Source organism: Oncorhynchus masou, chromosome 3, assembly GCF_036934945.1.
Source record: "Oncorhynchus masou masou isolate Uvic2021 chromosome 3, UVic_Omas_1.1, whole genome shotgun sequence".
NCBI lineage: Eukaryota > Metazoa > Chordata > Actinopteri > Salmoniformes > Salmonidae > Oncorhynchus > Oncorhynchus masou.
In genome coordinates, this window is record NC_088214.1 from 4,442,798 (window position 1) to 4,461,238 (window position 18,441).

General features: G+C 43.1%; 1 pseudogene; it reads right to left on the reverse strand.

Annotated features, from left to right (window-relative positions):
* LOC135518667 (receptor-type tyrosine-protein phosphatase mu-like) overlaps positions 1–18,181 on the reverse strand; it is a 184,536-nt pseudogene extending 166,355 nt beyond the window's left edge.
* Between the last annotated feature and the right edge of the window lie 260 nt (positions 18,182–18,441).

An 18,441-nucleotide genomic window follows, 5' to 3' on the forward strand; every position in this document is an offset into this window, starting at 1 on the left:
AAGTATTATTATCACTGTAGCCCCATTCTGTAATGAGGAAAAACCAGGCCATTTCAACATCTGACCTTGATTAGTTAGATAGAATTGCACCCAACTCTCCAAAGACCCTCACAAAGCTAATTGTATCATTTCCCTTTTCATCTTTCATCAAATGTTTTTCCACTAGTATAAGTATATCATTGTCACGCCCTGACCTTAGTATTCTTTGTTTTTCTTTATTATTTTGGTTAGGTCAGGGTGTGATAAGGGTGGTTTGTGTAGTTTTTGTATTGTCTAGGGGGGTTTGTATGTTTATGGAGTTGTCACTAGCCTAGGTGTTTTGTATGTCTATGGTTGCCTAGATTGGTTCTCAATTAGAGACAGCTGTTTATCATTGTCTCTGATTGGGAACCATGTTTAGGCAGCCATATTCCTTGAGTATTTTGTGGGTTATTGTCTATGTGTTAGTTGCCTGTGTATGCACTTATCATATATAGCTTCGCGTTTGTTTAAGTGTTCTTCGTTAATAAATAGAAGATGCATTCATCTCACGCTGCGCCTTGGTCTCATCCATACAACGAACGTGACAATCATTCTACATGATATATTTTATTAGAAGACATAAGCTGTGTTCGAATACCCATACTAACATACTGTATACTACATAGTTAATGAGTATATACTATGTACTATTAGTTTGTTTTAGTATACTGTAAACTAACGGTATACTTTCAGTCGAGCCTAGTAGCGCTTCGGCCTGTCTACCAGAAGTTGATGCTGTTGCTATGCAACCTGTTGTTAGCTTGTTAGCATAACAAATTACTAGCTAGACATTTTATGACTTCGGGTGTGTTCTTAGATCCAATCTGGAGTGCCAGAGTGCGCTCTGGACGTTAGTAAATTCAGATTGTTTCGCTCTTGGAGTGTGTAGAGGGCACACTGGACGATCTGACCCGAGGAGTAAGGTTGATTCGAGTGTTCTGACCTTACAACGGCAGTCAAGCACCCGAGGCTAGTTTGATGTATTATTAACATTAGGTAGCTAGCTAACATACTGGTACATACTGCTGTAATGACATGCTATATGGTTCGTAAAGGTTTGCGTGGCTAACAAATTGTCAGCCCAACATAACGTGTAAGGTAACTTATTTGAAAAGCCATTACTTTATTACATTGCTCGACATGTATTTCTTTTTATTTGACATTTGTCTTAATTAGTTAAAGTAATGCATTTGTATCTGTTCTTCAGGTCCATATTTTTCCCGCCATTGTGAAGCCACGGCCATTTTCTGAAGAATTGCATTGTGGGCCCTAAAAGCACAGAAATAGTGTCCGGCTGCTTGTATACTTTGTATATTGGTGAATGTCGTACGGCATCCGAGGACTTTTGGCATACTATTACAGTATATCGATACTATGACCAATAACCATACTATATACTCAGTTTACTTACGTCACAAACAGTACGGTTTGAGTATTTTGAACACAGCTATAGCATCAGTATAACCTAGTATTATTGTTTTGGCCTGTCAATCCTACTCTCAATGCCAAACCAGACAAATATATTTTTCTCATCGTAGGCTAATATCTTTTATTTTTATTTTTTTATTAAGTGTTTTAAGGGGAGGCAAAGTTGCCACACAGGCAGTACAAAATCACACCTCAGAGCTATTCCACACTAGGACCTATATTCCGTAGACCATGGGTACATCCCATGGGGCGGCAGGGTAGCCTAGTGGTTAGAGTGTAGAGGCGGCAGGGTAGCTTAGTGGTTAGAGTGTAGAGGCGGCAGGGTAGCCTAGTGGTTAGAGTGTAGAGGCGGCAGGGTAGCCTAGTGGTTAGAGTGTAGAGGCGGTAGGGTAGCCTAGTGGTTAGAGTGTAGAGGCGGTAGGGTAGCCTAGTGGTTAGTATGTAGAGGCGGTAGGGTAGCCTAGTGGTTAGAGTGTAGAGGCGGTAGGGTAGCCTAGTGGTTAGAGTGTAGAGGTGGCAGGGTAGCCTAGTGGTTAGAGTGTAGAGGCGGTAGGGTAGCCTAGTGGTTGGAGTGTAGAGGCGGTAGGGTAGCCTAGTGGTTAGAGTGTAGGGGCGATAGGGTAGCCTAGTGGTTAGAGTGTAGAGGCGGTAGGGTAGCCTAGTGGTTTGAGTGTAGAGGCGGTAGGGTAGCCTAGTGGTTTGAGTGTAGGGGCGGCAGGGTAGCCTAGTGGTTAAAGTGTAGGGGCGGCAGGTAGCCTAGTGGTTAGAGTGTAGGGGCGGCAGGGTAGCCTAGTGGTTAGAGCGTTGGACTAGTAACCGGAAGGTTGCAAGTTCAAACCCTTGAGCTGACAAGGTACAAATCTGTCGTTCTTCCCCTTTTAAAGGCAGGTAACCCCACTGTTCCTAGGCCGTCATTGAAAATAAGAATTTGTTCTTAACTGACTTGCCTAGTAAAACAAAGGTTGAAAAAATAAATAATAATAAATCCCAAATGGCTCACTATTTCTCTATATAGGGAACTATTTTTGGTCTCTGGTTAAAAGTAGTGCACTACATAGGGAATAGGGTCCCATAGGCCCCTTGTCAAAAGTAGTGCACTACATAGGGAATAGGGTCCCTTAAATCCCAAATGGTCAAAAGTAGTGCACTACATAGGGAATAGGGTTTTGGCCCCTTGTAAAAGTAGTGCACTACATAGGGAATAGGGTCCCTTAGGCCCCTTGTCAAAAGTAGTGCACTACATAGGGAATAGGGTCCCTTAGGCCCCTCGTCAAAAGTAGTGCACTACATAGGGAATAGGGTCCCTTAGGCCCCTCGTCAAAAGTAGTGCACTACATAGGGAATAGGGTCCCTTAGGCCCCTCGTCAAAAGTAGTGCACAACATAGGGAATAGGGTCCCTTAGGCCCCTCGTCAAAAGTAGTGCACTACATAGGGAATAGGGTAGCCATTTGGACCGCGACTGTATGAGTATTACTCAGAGAAACCCGACCACCCAGCCACTAAGCGGTGTATTGATCTGTTCACATTTCTACATTTAAATGCACGTTTTCATTGATCAACTTCTGCTACATTTATATGCAGTGCAGAAACTAGTCCTATGGAAATCCATCTCATAGGAATTTAGCTACTTGATCCTGTGGTCACGAGATAATTTGATTGTGATGTGTGTGTGTGTGTGTGTGTGTGTGTGTGTGTGTGTGTGTGTGTGTGTGTGTGTGTGTGTGTGTGTGTGTGCATGCGTTTTGAGCATGTTTGTTTGGTCACCAAATAGTTTGCATATAACAATCTGATCTGTGCTCTGTGTGATATATCATTGATTATTTAAGCTTGTAAGCTAGCTGCGAATTAATTGAAGGAGAACCATGGTGGTATTGATTGTAGCTGATGTCATGTAGATTGCTCTGACCGTACCACAGTGAGGCGTCTAACCTCGGCACACCCCTGGGATGAACTTAAAGAACATGAGACTCCCAGGCTGGTACCAAACAGAACATAGCTCTCCCTCAACACCTAGAAACACACGTTCACTACCTGAGATACATGATTGATGACATACAGTGGGAAGTTAATCAGAACCCTTGACTTTCACATTGTGTTACGTCCAGCCGTAGTTCTACAACAGATTCAATAAATGTTAAGGGTCACTCTCCTCCATTCTCTCATTCCCTCTATCTCTCCTCCATTCTCTCATTCCCTCTATCTCTCACTCTCCTCCATTCTCTCATTCCCTCTATCTCTCCTCCATTCTCTCATTCCCTCTATCTCTCCTCCATTCTCTCATTCCCTCTATCTCTCCTCCATTCTCTCATTCCCTCTATCTCTCCTCCATTCTCTCATTCCCTCTATCTCTCCTCCATTCTCTCATTCCCTCTATCTCTCCTCCATTCTCTCATTCCCTCTATCTCTCCTCCACTCCCTCTATCTCTCCTCCACTCCCTCTATCTCTCCTCCATTCTCTCATTCCCTCCCTCTATCTCTCCTCCATTCTCTCATTCCCTCTATCTCTCCTCCATTCTCTCATTCCCTCTATCTCTCTCTCCTCCATTCTCTCATTCCCTCTATCTCTCTCTCCTCCATTCCCTCTATCTCTCTCTCCTCCATTCCCTCTATCTCTCTCTCCTCCATTCCCTCTATCTCTCTATCCTCCATTCCCTCTATCTCTCTCTCCTCCATTCTTTCATTCCCTCACTCTCTCCTCCATTCTCTCATTCCCTCACTCTCTCCTCCATTCTCTCATTCCCTCACTCTCTCCTCCATTCTCTCATTCCCACTATCTCTCCTCCACTCCCTCTATCTCTCCTCCATTCTCTCATTCCCTCTATCTCTCTCTCCTCCATTCTCTCATTCCCTCTATCTCTCTCTCCTCCATTCCCTCATTCCCTCTATCTCTCTCTCCTCCATTCCCTCATTCCCTCTATCTCTCTCTCCTCCATTCCCTCTATCTCTCTCTCCTCCATTCCCTCTATCTCTCTCTCCTCCATTCCCTCTATCTCTCTCTCCTCCATTCCCTCTATCTCTTCTCCTCCATTCTTTCATTCCCTCACTCTCTCCTCCATTCTCTCATTCCCTCACTCTCTCCTCCATTCTCTCATTCCCTCACTCTCTCCTCCATTCTCTCATTCCCTCTCTCTCTCCTCCATTCTCTCATTCCCTCTATCTCTCCTCCATTCTCTCATTCCCACTATCTCTCCTCCACTCCCTCTATCTCTCCTCCATTCTCTCATTCCCTCTATCTCTCTCTCCTCCATTCCCTCTATCTCTCTCTCCTCCATTCCCTCTATCTCTCTCTCCTCCATTCTCTCATTCCCTCACTCTCTCCTCCATTCTCTCATTCCCTCACTCTCTCCTCCATTCTCTCATTCCCTCACTCTCTCCTCCATTCTCTCATTCCCTCACTCTCTCCTCCATTCTCTCATTCCCTCACTCTCTCCTCCATTCTCTCATTCCCTCACTCTCTCCTCCATTCTCTCATTCCCTCACTCTCTCCTCCATTCTCTCATTCCCTCACTCTCTCCTCCATTCTCTCATTCCCTCACTCTCTCCTCCATTCTCTCATTCCCTCACTCTCTCCTCCATTCTCTCATTCCCTCACTCTCTCCTCCATTCTCTCATTCCCTCACTCTCTCCTCCATTCCCTCTATCTCTCCTCCATTCTCTCAATCTCTCCTCCATTCTCTCAATCTCTCCTCCATTCCCTCTATCTCTCCTCCATTCTCTCATTCCCTCTATCTCTCCTCCATTCTCTCATTCCCTCTATCTCTCCTCCATTCTCTCATTCCCACTCACTCTCTCCTCCATTCTCTCATTCCCTCACTCTCTCCTCCATTCTCTCATTCCCTCACTCTCTCCTCCATTCTCTCATTCCCTCACTCTCTCCTCCATTCTCTCATTCCCTCACTCTCTCCTCCATTCTCTCATTCCCTCACTCTCTCCTCCATTCCCTCTATCTCTCCTCCATTCTCTCAATCTCTCCTCCATTCCCTCTATCTCTCCTCCATTCTCTCATTCCCTCTCTCTCCTCCATTCTCTCATTCCCTCTATCTCTCCTCCATTCTCTCATTCCCACTCACTCTGTCCTCCATTCTCTTATTATCTCTCTATCTCTGACTCTCTCCTCCATTCTGTCATTCCCTCTGTTTCTCTCTCTCTCTCCTCCATGTAGTTGTTCCAGTTCTGTCTCTCTAGGGAGGGAGGGCGAGAGAGCGAGGGAGAGCGCTAGAGAGGGAAGGAGGGAGGGAGGGAGAGAGAGAGAGAGAGAGAGAGAGAGAGAGAGGAAGAAGGGAGGTAGGGAGGGAGTGTTTTATAGCCATTGTCTGGTGCTATGAGAAAGAATGTTGTTGTGTGTTCCTAACACCTTGAGAAAAATATAGTGTCTCTGTGCTATATTGAAAGATATTGTGTGTCTCCGTGCTATATTGATATCTGGAGGTGTCAGGAAAAGAACAAGGAGGATAGTTTGATGTATTTTATGCAGACAGAGGGGTGAGGGCTTTCTTTGTGTGTGTGTGTGTGTGTGTGTGTGTGTGTGTGTGTGTGTGTGTGTGTGTGTGTGTGTGTGTGTGTGTGTGTGTGTGTGTGTGTGTGTGTGTGTGTGTGTGACTTACTGCACTGGTGGCCCTGCAGCACCACGTCTTTGATGGCCAGCAGGCCGCGATGGCCAGAGGTCACCACTTCAAACACCATCTGAGGAGAGAGGTGACACATCGATAATAACACTGATGAATGTGCACACGTCTTCCATATGTCACTCATCCTCCACAGTCCTCCCCTCCACCTCCCCAGTTCTCCATTCCAACTCCCCAGTCCTCCCCTTCACCTCCCCTGTCCTCCCCTCCCTTCAACCTATCCAGTCTTCCCCTCCACATTCCCAGACCTTCCCTCCCCTCAACCTCCCCAGTCATCCCCTCCACCCCCCAGTCCTCCCCTCCCCTCCACCGCCGCAGTCCTTCCCTTCCCCCCACCTCCCCAGTCCTGTTAGAATACTAAGAGTTACTACAGAATGTTAGAATACTAAGGGTTACTACAGAATGTTAGAATACTAAGGGTTACTACAGAATGTTAGAATACTAAGGGTTACTACAGAATGTTAGAATACTAAGGGTTACTCACAGTAATGTTAGAATACTAAGGGTTACTACAGAATGTTAGAATACTAAGAGTTACTACAGAATGTTAGAATACTAAGGGTTAATACAGAATGTTAGAATACTAAGGGTTAATACAGAATGTTAGAATACTAAGGGTTAATACAGAATGTTAGAATACTAAGGGTTACTACAGAATGTTAGAATACTAAGGGTTAATACAGAATGTTAGAATACTAAGAGTTACTACAGAATGTTAGAATACTAAGGGTTACTACAGAATGTTAGAATACTAAGGGTTACTACAGAATGTTAGAATACTAAGAGTTACTACAGAATGTTAGAATACTAAGGGTTACTACAGAATGTTAGAATACTAAGGGTTACTACAGAATGTTAGAATACTAAGAGTTACTACAGAATGTTAGAATACTAAGAGTTACTACAGAATGTTAGAATACTAAGGGTTAATACAGAATGTTAGAATACTACGCGTTACTACAGAATGTTAGAATACTAAGAGTTACTACAGAATGTTAGAATACTAAGGGTTACTACAGAATGTTAGAATACTAAGGGTTAATACAGAATGTTAGAATACTAAGGGTTACTACAGAATGTTAGAATACTAAGAGTTACTCACAGTAATGTTAGAATACTACGAGTTACTACAGAATGTTAGAACACTAAGAGTTACTACAGAATGTTAGAATACTAAGGGTTAATACAGAATGTTAGAATACTAAGGGTTACTACAGAATGTTAGAATACTAAGGGTTAATACAGAATGTTAGAATACTAAGGGTTACTACAGAATGTTAGAATACTAAGGGTTACTACAGAATGTTAGAATACTAAGGGTTACTACAGAATGTTAGAATACTAAGGGTTACTACAGAATGTTAGAATACTAAGGGTTACTACAGAATGTTAGAATACTAAGGGTTAATACAGAATGTTAGAATACTAAGGGTTACTACAGAATGTTAGAATACTAAGGGTTACTCACAGTAATGTTAGAATACTACGGGTTACTACAGAATGTTAGAATACTAAGGGTTACTACAGAATGTTAGAATACTAAGGGTTAATACAGAATGTTAGAATACTAAGGGTTACTACAGAATGTTAGAATACTAAGGGTTAATACAGAATGTTAGAATACTAAGGGTTACTACAGAATGTTAGAATACTAAGGGTTACTACAGAATGTTAGAATACTAAGGGTTAATACAGAATGTTAGAATACTAAGGGTTACTACAGAATGTTAGAATACTAAGGGTTACTACAGAATGTTAGAATACTAAGGGTTAATACAGAATGTTAGAATACTAAGGGTTACTACAGAATGTTAGAATACTAAGGGTTACTCACAGTAATATAAGCATAATTCTGTGAATGTTAGAATTAGACCATGGTCAAATCTTTATGTCAAACACTTTCAAATACTTTAACTGGTGAAGACTACTTGATCTCCAAGCTCAACGAAACGTACCACAAATACTTTAACTGGTGAAGACCACTTGATCTCCAAGCTAAACGAAACGTACCACAAATACTTTAACTGGTGAAGACTACTTGATCTCCAAGCTAAAGAATGTTCAAATATTTTAACTGGTGAAGACCACTTGATCTCCAAGCTAAAGAATGTTACAAATACTTTAACTGGTGAAGACTACTTGATCTCCAATAAAGAAATGTTACAAATACTTTAACTGGTGAAGACCACTTGATCTCCAAGCTAAACGAAACGTACCACAAATACTTTAACTGGTGAAGACCACTTGATCTCCAAGCTAAACGAAACGTACCACAAATACTTTAACTGGTGAAGACCACTTGATCTCCAAGCTAAACGAAACGTACCTCAAATACTTTTTGAAATATTTCAATTATTTGAAAGTGTTTGACATCATGTATTTGACCCAGGTCTGAGTGAAGAGACGATAAATGAGATAGGACACGACAGACTAGGGCGGGTCCCCTTTAGAATGTTTGAGATATGTCCCATGGTTTATATAGATAGAACAGAATTTCCTAGCTATAGTGAGCAGTCGGCACTGGGGTTAAAAAGGGAAATGGAATGTCAGTCCTACCCAAAAAAACTGGGTGCGGACCAGAGAGTGGTAACACACCCAGAGGCATGCCTAGCCTACACATGTCCCATACTGATGACCTCATTCTCTAAACGCTGTAACAGCCTTACTTCCTCCTCTATAGTTCTGGATGGTACATAGTGATGACATCATTCCTTTTACAGTAGTGAGATGTGACAGAAAGAGTTGTGTTATGTCCTACCACGCCAGCCTTAGACTAGCGTATTTTATATCAACAGTAAGGTAGTAGCACAATCAGACAAAGACAGACAGAACCAAGCAGATACCATTCAGACACCAGTCTAAAAAACAGTCAATGGTGAAGAGGCCAGGACTCCAGGATGCTGGCCAGTTTACAGTCTAGCTCATAACAAAATACTCCTCAGTTTACAGTCTAGCTCACAGCTGAAAACTCCCCAGTTTACTGTCTAGCTCAAAGCCGAAAACTCCCCAGTTTACTGTCTAGCTTGCTTATAACCAAATACTCCCCAGTTTACAGTCTAGCTCACAGCCGAAAACTCCTCCGTTTACAGTCTAGCTCAAAACCAAATACTCCCCAGTTTACAGTCTAGCTCATAGCCAAATACTCCCCAGGTTACAGTCTAGCTCATAACAAAATACTCCTCAGTTTACAGTCTAGCTCATAACAAAATACTCCCCAGTTTACAGTCTAGCTCATAACAAAATACTCCTCAGTTTACAGTCTAGCTCACAGCCGAAAACTCCCCCGTTTACAGTCTAGCTCATCGCCAAATACACCCCAGTTTACAGTCTAGCTCAAAACCAAATACTCCCCAGTTTACAGTCTAGCTCACAGCCGAAAACTCCCCCGTTTACAGTCTAGCTCAAAGCCAAATACACCCCAGTTTACAGTCTAGCTCATAACAAAATACTCCTCAGTTTACAGTCTAGCTCAAAGCCAAATACACCCCAGTTTACAGTCTAGCTCATAGCCAAATACTCCCCTGTTTACAGTCTAGCTCAAAAGCAAATACTCCCCAGTTTACAGTCTAGCTCATAGCAAAATACTCCCCAGTTTACAGTCTAGCTCAAAACCAAATACTTCCCCGTTTACAGTCTAGCTCATAGCCAAATACTCCCCAGGTTACGGTCTAGCTCATAGCCAATCACTCCCCAGTTTACAGTCTAGCTCATACCCAATTACTCCCCAGTTTACAGTCTAGCTCATAACCAATCACTCCCCAGTTTACAGTCTAGCTCGTAACCAAATACTCCTCAGTTTACAGTCTAGCTCAAAACCAAATACTCCCCAGTTTACAGTCTAGCTCACAGCCGAAAACTCCCCCGTTTACAGTCTAGCTCAAAGCCAAATACACCCCAGTTTACAGTCTAGCTCATAACAAAATACTCCTCAGTTTACAGTCTAGCTCAAAGCCAAATACACCCCAGTTTACAGTCTAGCTCATAGCCAAATACTCCCCTGTTTACAGTCTAGCTCAAAAGCAAATACTCCCCAGTTTACAGTCTAGCTCATAGCAAAATACTCCCCAGTTTACAGTCTAGCTCAAAACCAAATACTTCCCCGTTTACAGTCTAGCTCAAAACCAAATACTTCCCCGTTTACAGTCTAGCTCATAGCCAAATACTCCCCAGGTTACGGTCTAGCTCATAGCCAATCACTCCCCAGTTTACAGTCTAGCTCATACCCAATTACTCCCCAGTTTACAGTCTAGCTCATAACCAATCACTCCCCAGTTTACAGTCTAGCTCGTAACCAAATACTCCTCAGTTTACAGTCTAGCTCACAGCCGAAAACTCCCCAGTTTACTGTCTAGCTCAAAGCCAAATACTCCCCAGGTTACAGTCGAGCTCAAAACCAAATACTTCCCCGTTTACAGTCTAGCTCAAAGCCAAATACTCCCCAGTTTACAGTCTAGCTCATAGCCAAATACTCCCCCGTTTACAGTCTAGCTCATAGCCAAATACTTCCCCGTTTACAGTCTAGCTCATAGCCAAATACTTCCCCGTTTACAGTCTAGCTCATAGCCAAATACTCCCCAGTTTACAGTCTAGCTCATCGCCAAATACACCCCAGTTTACAGTCTAGCTCATAGCAAAATACTTCTCCGTTTACAGTCTAGCTCAAAGCCAAATACTCCCCAGGTTACAGTCTAGCTCAAAACCAAATACTCCTCAATTTACAGTCTAGCTCACAGCCGAAAACTCCCCAGTTTACTGTCTAGCTCAAAGCCAAATACACCCCAGTTTACAGTCTAGCTCAAAGCCAAATACTCCCCAGGTTACAGTCGAGCTCAAAACCAAATACTTCCCCGTTTACAGTCTAGCTCAAAACCAAATACACCCCAGTTTACAGTCTAGCTCATAGCCAAATACTCCCCCGTTTACAGTCTAGCTCAAAGCCAAATACTCCCCAGGTTACAGTCGAGCTCAAAACCAAATACACCCCAGTTTACAGTCTAGCTCATAGCAAAATACTTCCCCGTTTACAGTCTAGCTCATAGCCAAATACTTCCCCGTTTACAGTCTAGCTCATAGCCAAATACTTCCCCGTTTACAGTCTAGCTCATAGCCAAATACTCCCCAGTTTACAGTCTAGCTCATCGCCAAATACACCCCAGTTTACAGTCTAGCTCATAGCAAAATACTTCTCCGTTTACAGTCTAGCTCAAAGCCAAATACTCCCCAGGTTACAGTCTAGCTCAAAACCAAATACTCCTCAATTTACAGTCTAGCTCACAGCCGAAAACTCCCCAGTTTACTGTCTAGCTCAAAGCCAAATACACCCCAGTTTACAGTCTAGCTCAAAGCCAAATACTCCCCAGGTTACAGTCGAGCTCAAAACCAAATACTTCCCCGTTTACAGTCTAGCTCAAAACCAAATACACCCCAGTTTACAGTCTAGCTCATAGCAAAATACTTCCCCGTTTACAGTCTAGCTCAAAACCAAATACTTCCCCGTTTACAGTCTAGCTCAAAGCCAAATACTCCCCCGTTTACAGTCTAGCTCATAGCCAAATACACCCCAGTTTACAGTCTAGCTCATAGCAAAATACTTCCCCGTTTACAGTCTAGCTCAAAGCCAAATACACCCCAGTTTACAGTCTAGCTCATAGCAAAATACTTCCCCGTTTACAGTCTAGCTCATAGCCAAATACACCCCAGTTTACAGTCTAGCTCATAGCAAAATACTTCTCCGTTTACAGTCTAGCTCATAGCCAAATACACCCCAGTTTACAGTCTAGCTCATAGCAAAATACTTCCCCGTTTACAGTCTAGCTCAAAACCAAATACACCCCAGTTTACAGTCTAGCTCATAGCAAAATACTTCCCCGTTTACAGTCTAGCTCATACCCAATTACTCCCCAGTTTACAGTCTAGCTCATAGCCAAATACTCCCCGTTTACAGTCTAGCTCATAGCCAAATACTCCCCCGTTTACAGTCTAGCTCATAGCAAAATACTTCTCCGTTTACAGTCTAGCTCAAAACCAAATACTCCCCAGGTTACAGTCTAGCTCAAAGCCAAATACTCCCCGTTTACAGTTTATGTTGTAAATAATAATAATAATATATACAATAAATATAAATGATTCTATAATATGATAAATATTCAAAGTAAAACATTAAAAAGTTAAAAAAGAAAAAAGAAAAACATTAAAAGTTTTAGGATGACCTGACAGAGATGTAATTACCTCAGATGAAAGACCTAGTTTGGACTTTATAAAAAACATAACTTGTAATTACTGAATAATATCAGAGTACCAGGTGGTTTCATTATGACAATCACACACACACACACACACACACACACACACACACACACACACACACACACACACACACACACCCTTAGGTTACTATTGCAATTACAGACACCTATAATTAACACGTGTTGCTAATTAGATGTAATTTGGAGCATTTAGCTTTTTTAATTTTCCTTGTGAGGAAGTGAACAAATATCATTCGTGCCTGCAGAAGTATTTTACCATTTGGTCAGTTTGGAGTGTGAGACCGTTATTTACCAAACACATACAGTACACACACACACACACACACACACACACACACATACAGTACACACACACACAGACACAGACACAGACACAGACACACACACACACACACACACACACACACACACTGGGGCCTGTAGCCTGTAGCTCTAATGAAATAGCCCTGTGGGTTGGGAGATCAAGAGGGACCTCTGCATCATACACCATGTACTACTCTATGTCCCAAATGGCACCCTCTTCCCTATATAGTGCACTACTTTTGACCAGGGCTCATAGGGGATAGGGTCCCATTTGGGACGCAGAGGGAGAGTTCCCCTCTCTTCCTCAATGAGACCTAGAAACACTGATAATCAGGGTGTGAAATGTTTTATTTTTTTTATTTCACCTTTATTTAACCAGGTAGGCTAGTTGAGAACACCTTTATTTAAGCAGGTAGGCTAGTTGAGAACACCTTTATTTAACCAGGTAGGCTAGTTGAGAACACCTTTATTTAAGCAGGTAGGCTAGTTGAGAACACCTTTATTTAAGCAGGTAGGCTAGTTGAGAACACCTTTATTTAACCAGGTAGGCTAATTGAGAACACCTTTATTTAACCAGGTAGGCTAGTTGAGAACACCTTTATTTAACCAGGTAGGCTAATTGAGAACACCTTTATTTAACCAGGTAGGCTAGTTGAGAACACCTTTATTTAACCAGGTAGGCCAGTTGAGAACACCTTTATTTAACCAGGTAGGCCAGTTGAGAACACCTTTATTTAACCAGGTAGGCTAGTTGAGAACACCTTTATTTAACCAGGTAGGCTAGTTGAGAATAAAGCATAGCAGTGTGAACAGACAACAACACAGAGTTACACATGGAGTAAACAATTAACAAGTCAATAACACAGTAGAAAGTCTATATACATTGTGTGCAAAAGGCATAAGGAGGTAGGCGAATAATTACAATTTTGCAGATTAACACTGGAGTGATAAATGATCGGATGGTCATGTACAGGTAGAGATATTGGTGTGCAAAAGAGCAGAAAATTAAATAAATATAAACAGTATGGGGATGAGGTAGGCACAATTGGGTGGGCTATCTACCGATAGACTATGTACAGCTGCAGCGATCGGTTAGCTGCTCAGATAGCAGATGTTTGAAGTTGGTGAGGGAGATAAAAGTCTCCAACTTCAACGATTTTTGCAATTCGTTCCAGTCACAGGCAGCAAAGAGCTGTAACGAAAGGAGGCCAAATGAGGTGTTGGCTTTAGGGATGATCAGTGAGATACACCTGCTGGAGCGCGTGCTACGGGTGGGTGTTGCCATCGTGACCAGTGAACTGAGATAAGGTGGAGCTTTACCAAGCATGGACTTGTAGATGACCTGGAGCCAGTGGGTCTGGCGATGAATATGTAGCGAGGGCCAGCCGACTAGAGCATACAGGTCGCAGTGGTGGGTGGTATAAGGTGCTTTAGTAACAAAACGGATAGCACTGTGATAAACTGCATTCAGTTTGCTGAGTAGAGTGTTGGAAGCTATTTTGTAGATGACATCGCCGAAGTCGAGGATCGGTAGGATAGTCAGTTTTACTAGGGTAAGTTTGGCGGCGTGAGTGAAGGAGGCTTTGTTGCGGAATAGAAAGCCGACTCTAGATTTGATTTTAGATTGGAGATGTTTTGATATGAGTCTGGAAGGAGAGTTTACAGTCTAGCCAGACACCTAGGTATAGATGTTCACATATTCTAGGTCGGAACCATCCAGGGTGGTGATGCTAGTCGGGCATGCGGGTGCAGGCAGCGAACGGTTGAAAAGCATGCATTTGGTTTTACTAGCGTTTAAGAACAGTTGGAGGCCATGGAAGGAGTGTTGTATGGCATTGAAGCTCGTTTGGGTGTTAGATAGCACAGTGTCCAAGGACGGGCCGGAAGTATACAGAATGGTGTCGTCTGCGTAGAGGTGGATCAGGGAATCGCCCGCAGCAAGAGCAACATCATTGATATCTACAGAGAAAAGAGTCGGCCCGAGAATTGAACCCTGTAGTACCCCCATAGAGACTGCCAGAGGACCGGACAGCATGCCCTCCGATTTGACACACTGAACTCTGTCTGCAAAGTAATTGGTGAACCAGGCAAGGCAGTCATCCGAAAAACCGAGGCTACTGAGTCTGCCGATAAGAATATGGTGATTGACAGAGTCGAAAGCCTTGGCAAGGTCGATGAAGACGGCTGCACAGTACTGTCTTTTATCGATGGCGGTTATGATATCGTTTAGTACCTGGAGCGTGGCTGAGGTGCACCCGTGACCAGCTCAGAAACCAGATTGCACAGCGGAGAAGGTACGGTGGGATTCGAGATGGTCAGCAATCTATTTTTTGCCTTGCTTTCGAAGACCTTAGATAGGCAGGGCATGATGGATATAGGTCTGTAACAGTTTGGGTCCAGGGTGTCTCCCCCTTTGAAGAGGGGGATGACTGCGGCAGCTTTCCAATCCTTGGGGATCTCAGACGATATGAAAGAGAGGTTGAACAGGTTGGTAGTAGGGGTTGCGACAATGGCGGCGGATAGTTTCAGAAATAGAGGGTCCAGATCCAAATCACTGTGACTGGGGCTGTGTGCCAGCGATGATGTATCTCGTTGAAGTGATGAGGTGAGGTGGCAGCTGAAAACTCAAATTATATAGAACTGGCGCTGAGGGGAGAGGAAGGACATAGGCCCATTGCCATGGATACAAGAGGTTCATATTCAGAAGGAATGTGTAACTAAGCAATGAGGCACACGCGGCAGTGCTATATCATGAATACAGTCACAGGTAAGAGGCAGTGTTGTATGGTGAATACAGGTAAGAGGCAGTGTTGTATGGTGAATACAGTCACAGATAAGAGGCAGTGCTATATCATGAATATGGTCACAGGTAAGAGGTAGTGTTGTATGGTGAATACAGTCACAGGTAAGAGGCAGTGTTGTATGGTGAATACAGTCACAGGTAAGAGGCAGTGTTGTATGGTGAATACAGTCACAGGTAAGAGGCAGTGTTGTATGGTGAATACAGTCACAGGTAAGAGGCAGTGTTGTATGGTGAATACAGTCACGGGTAAGAGGTAGTGCTGTATCATGAATACAGTCACAGGTAAGAGGCAGTGCTGTATCATGAATACAGGTAAGAGGCAGTGCTGTATCATGAATATAGTCCCAGGTAAAAGGCAGTGCTGTATCATGAATATAGTCACAGGTAAGAGGCATTGCTGTATCATGAATACAGGTAAGAGGCAGTGCTGTATCATGAATACAGGTAAGAGGCAGTGCTGCATCATGAATACAGGTAAGACGCAGTGCTGCATCATGAATACAGGTAAGAGGCTGTGCTGCATCATGAATAAGATCACAGGTAAGAGGTAGTGCTGTATCATGAATAAGGTCACAGGTAAGAGGCAGTGCTGTATCATGAATAAGGTCACAGGTAAGAGGCAGTGCTGTATCATGAATACAGTCACAGGTAAGAGGCAGTGCTGCATCGTGAATACAGTCACAGTGTAAGAGGCAGTGTTGTATCAGTGCTTGTTCGCCCCAAAACCATACAAATCTTAATTAAAACGTTACTTTTGATAAGTAATTTCATACAATTTCAAAAAGGTACTGTATGGTAAGGAAGGCATGGTGTGGAAAGGTAAGGTATGGTATGGTATTGTGTGGTAAGGTAAGGTAAGGTATGGTATGGTATTGTGTGGTATTGCATGGTATTGTGTGGTATGGTATGGTAAGGTATGGTAAGGTATGGTATGGTGTGGTATGGTATGGTAAGGTATGGTAAGGTAAGGTATGGTATGGTATGGTATGGTAAGGTAAGGTATGGTATTATGTGGTATGGTATGGTGTGGTATTGTGTGGTGTGGTATGGTATTGTGTGGTATGGTGTGGTATTGTGTGGTATGGTATTGTGTGGTATTGTGTGGTATGGTATGGTATTGTGTGGTATGGTGTGGTATTGTGTGGTATGGTAAGGTAAGGTATTGCATGGTATTGTGTTGTATCGTATGGTATTGTGTGGTATGGTAAGGTATTGTGTGGTATGGTATGGTATTGTGTGGTATGGTATGGGGTGTGTATGGTATGGTAAGGTATGGTATGGTATGGTATTGTGTGGTATGGTATTGTGTGGTATGGTATTGTGTGGTATGGTATAGTATTGTGTGGTATGGTATGGTATTGTGTGGTATGGTGTGGTATTGTGTTGTATGGTATGGTATTGTGTTGTATGGTATGGTATGGTATGGTGTGGTATGGTATGGTATGGTATGGTATTGTGTGGTGTGGTATGGTATGGTATTGTGTGGTATGGTATGGTATTGTGTGGTAAGGTAGGATAAGGTATAGTATGGTATTGTGAGGTAAGGTATTGCATGGTATTGGGTGGTATGGTATGGTAACAGAAGGTATGGTATGGCATGGTATGGTATGGTATGGTAAGGTAAGGTATGGTATGGTAACAGAAGGTATGGTATGACATGGTATGGTAACAGAAGGTATGGTATGGTAAGGTAAGGTATGGAATGGTATGGTAAGGTATGGTATGGTATGGTATGGTAAGGTAAGGTATGGTATGGTATGGTATGGTATGGTATGGTAAGGTATGGTATGGTATGGTAAGGTAAGGTATGGTATGGTAAGGTATGGTATGGTATGGTAACAGAAGGTATGGTAAGGTAATGGTATGGTAAGGTAAGGTATGGTATGGTAAGGTAAGGTATGGCATGGTATGGTAACAGAAGGTATGGTAAGGTAAGGTATGGTATGGTATGGTATGGTATAGTATAGTATAGTATTGTATAGTATAGTATGGTATGGTATGGTATGGTAAGGTAAGGTAAGGTAAGGTATGGTATAGTATGGTAAGGTAAGGTAAGGTAAGGTAAGGTAAGGTAAGGTAAGGTATGGTATAGTATGGTAAGGTAAGGTAAGGTAAGGTATGGTACGGTGAAATCTTTTCACCTGATAGAAGTTGGGCCAGTAGGTAGAGATGGCCAGTTCTACCTGTACCCAGGCTCTAGTAGCTGGCCCAGACACGTTCCAGACAGGCATGCCCAGTGGACTGTTGTTCTCTCTGATATACACGTTGAGCTGCCCCGGTCCCGCCCCCTCGCGGCCAGACAGGAAGTACTCGAAGATTACGCAGTGGGTGTCATTCTCCTTCAGCTGGGGGGACAGGAGGAGGGCCTTCTGACCAGCAAAACGTCCTGACGTGTTGACCATCATGAAGGCTGAATCTAGGATAGAGGAGACAGCATGTGAGACAGTGATGTGGAAATGTAGAAACCTTCAGCTGACAGATCCTGATTCTAGAGGACCATCGGAGAGGACAACATTAACAGGAATTAGAACAGTGGAGCTGGAGGGTCAGAACTTAACGTCTAAAGGATCGCATCAAGACAAAACAAACTTTATTTAAAGAGGCAATCTGCGGTTCAAAACAATAACAAAGAGTCCATCCTGCCACTGTTTTTGGTAAGCAGCTGAGGTATGGGGCTGGGGGAGAAATGTCAAATTCATAGACAAAGCTTTGGATGCAAGGATTGACCATCCATGATATCAAAACTATAGTTGTATTCATGTTTGGAGGCTATACAGTGTTTGTTTACATTCATACCAAACAATAACATGAACGCAACATGCAACAATTTCATAGATTTTACTGAGTTACAGTTCATTCAAGGACATGTGAAATGGGCCTGGGGGGGCATAGGCCCACCCACTGGGAAGCCAGGCCCAGCCAATCAGAATTAGTTGTTCCCCACAAAAGCAACCCCACCTCAGCACAAGGTGTACTTGTGTAACGATCATGCTG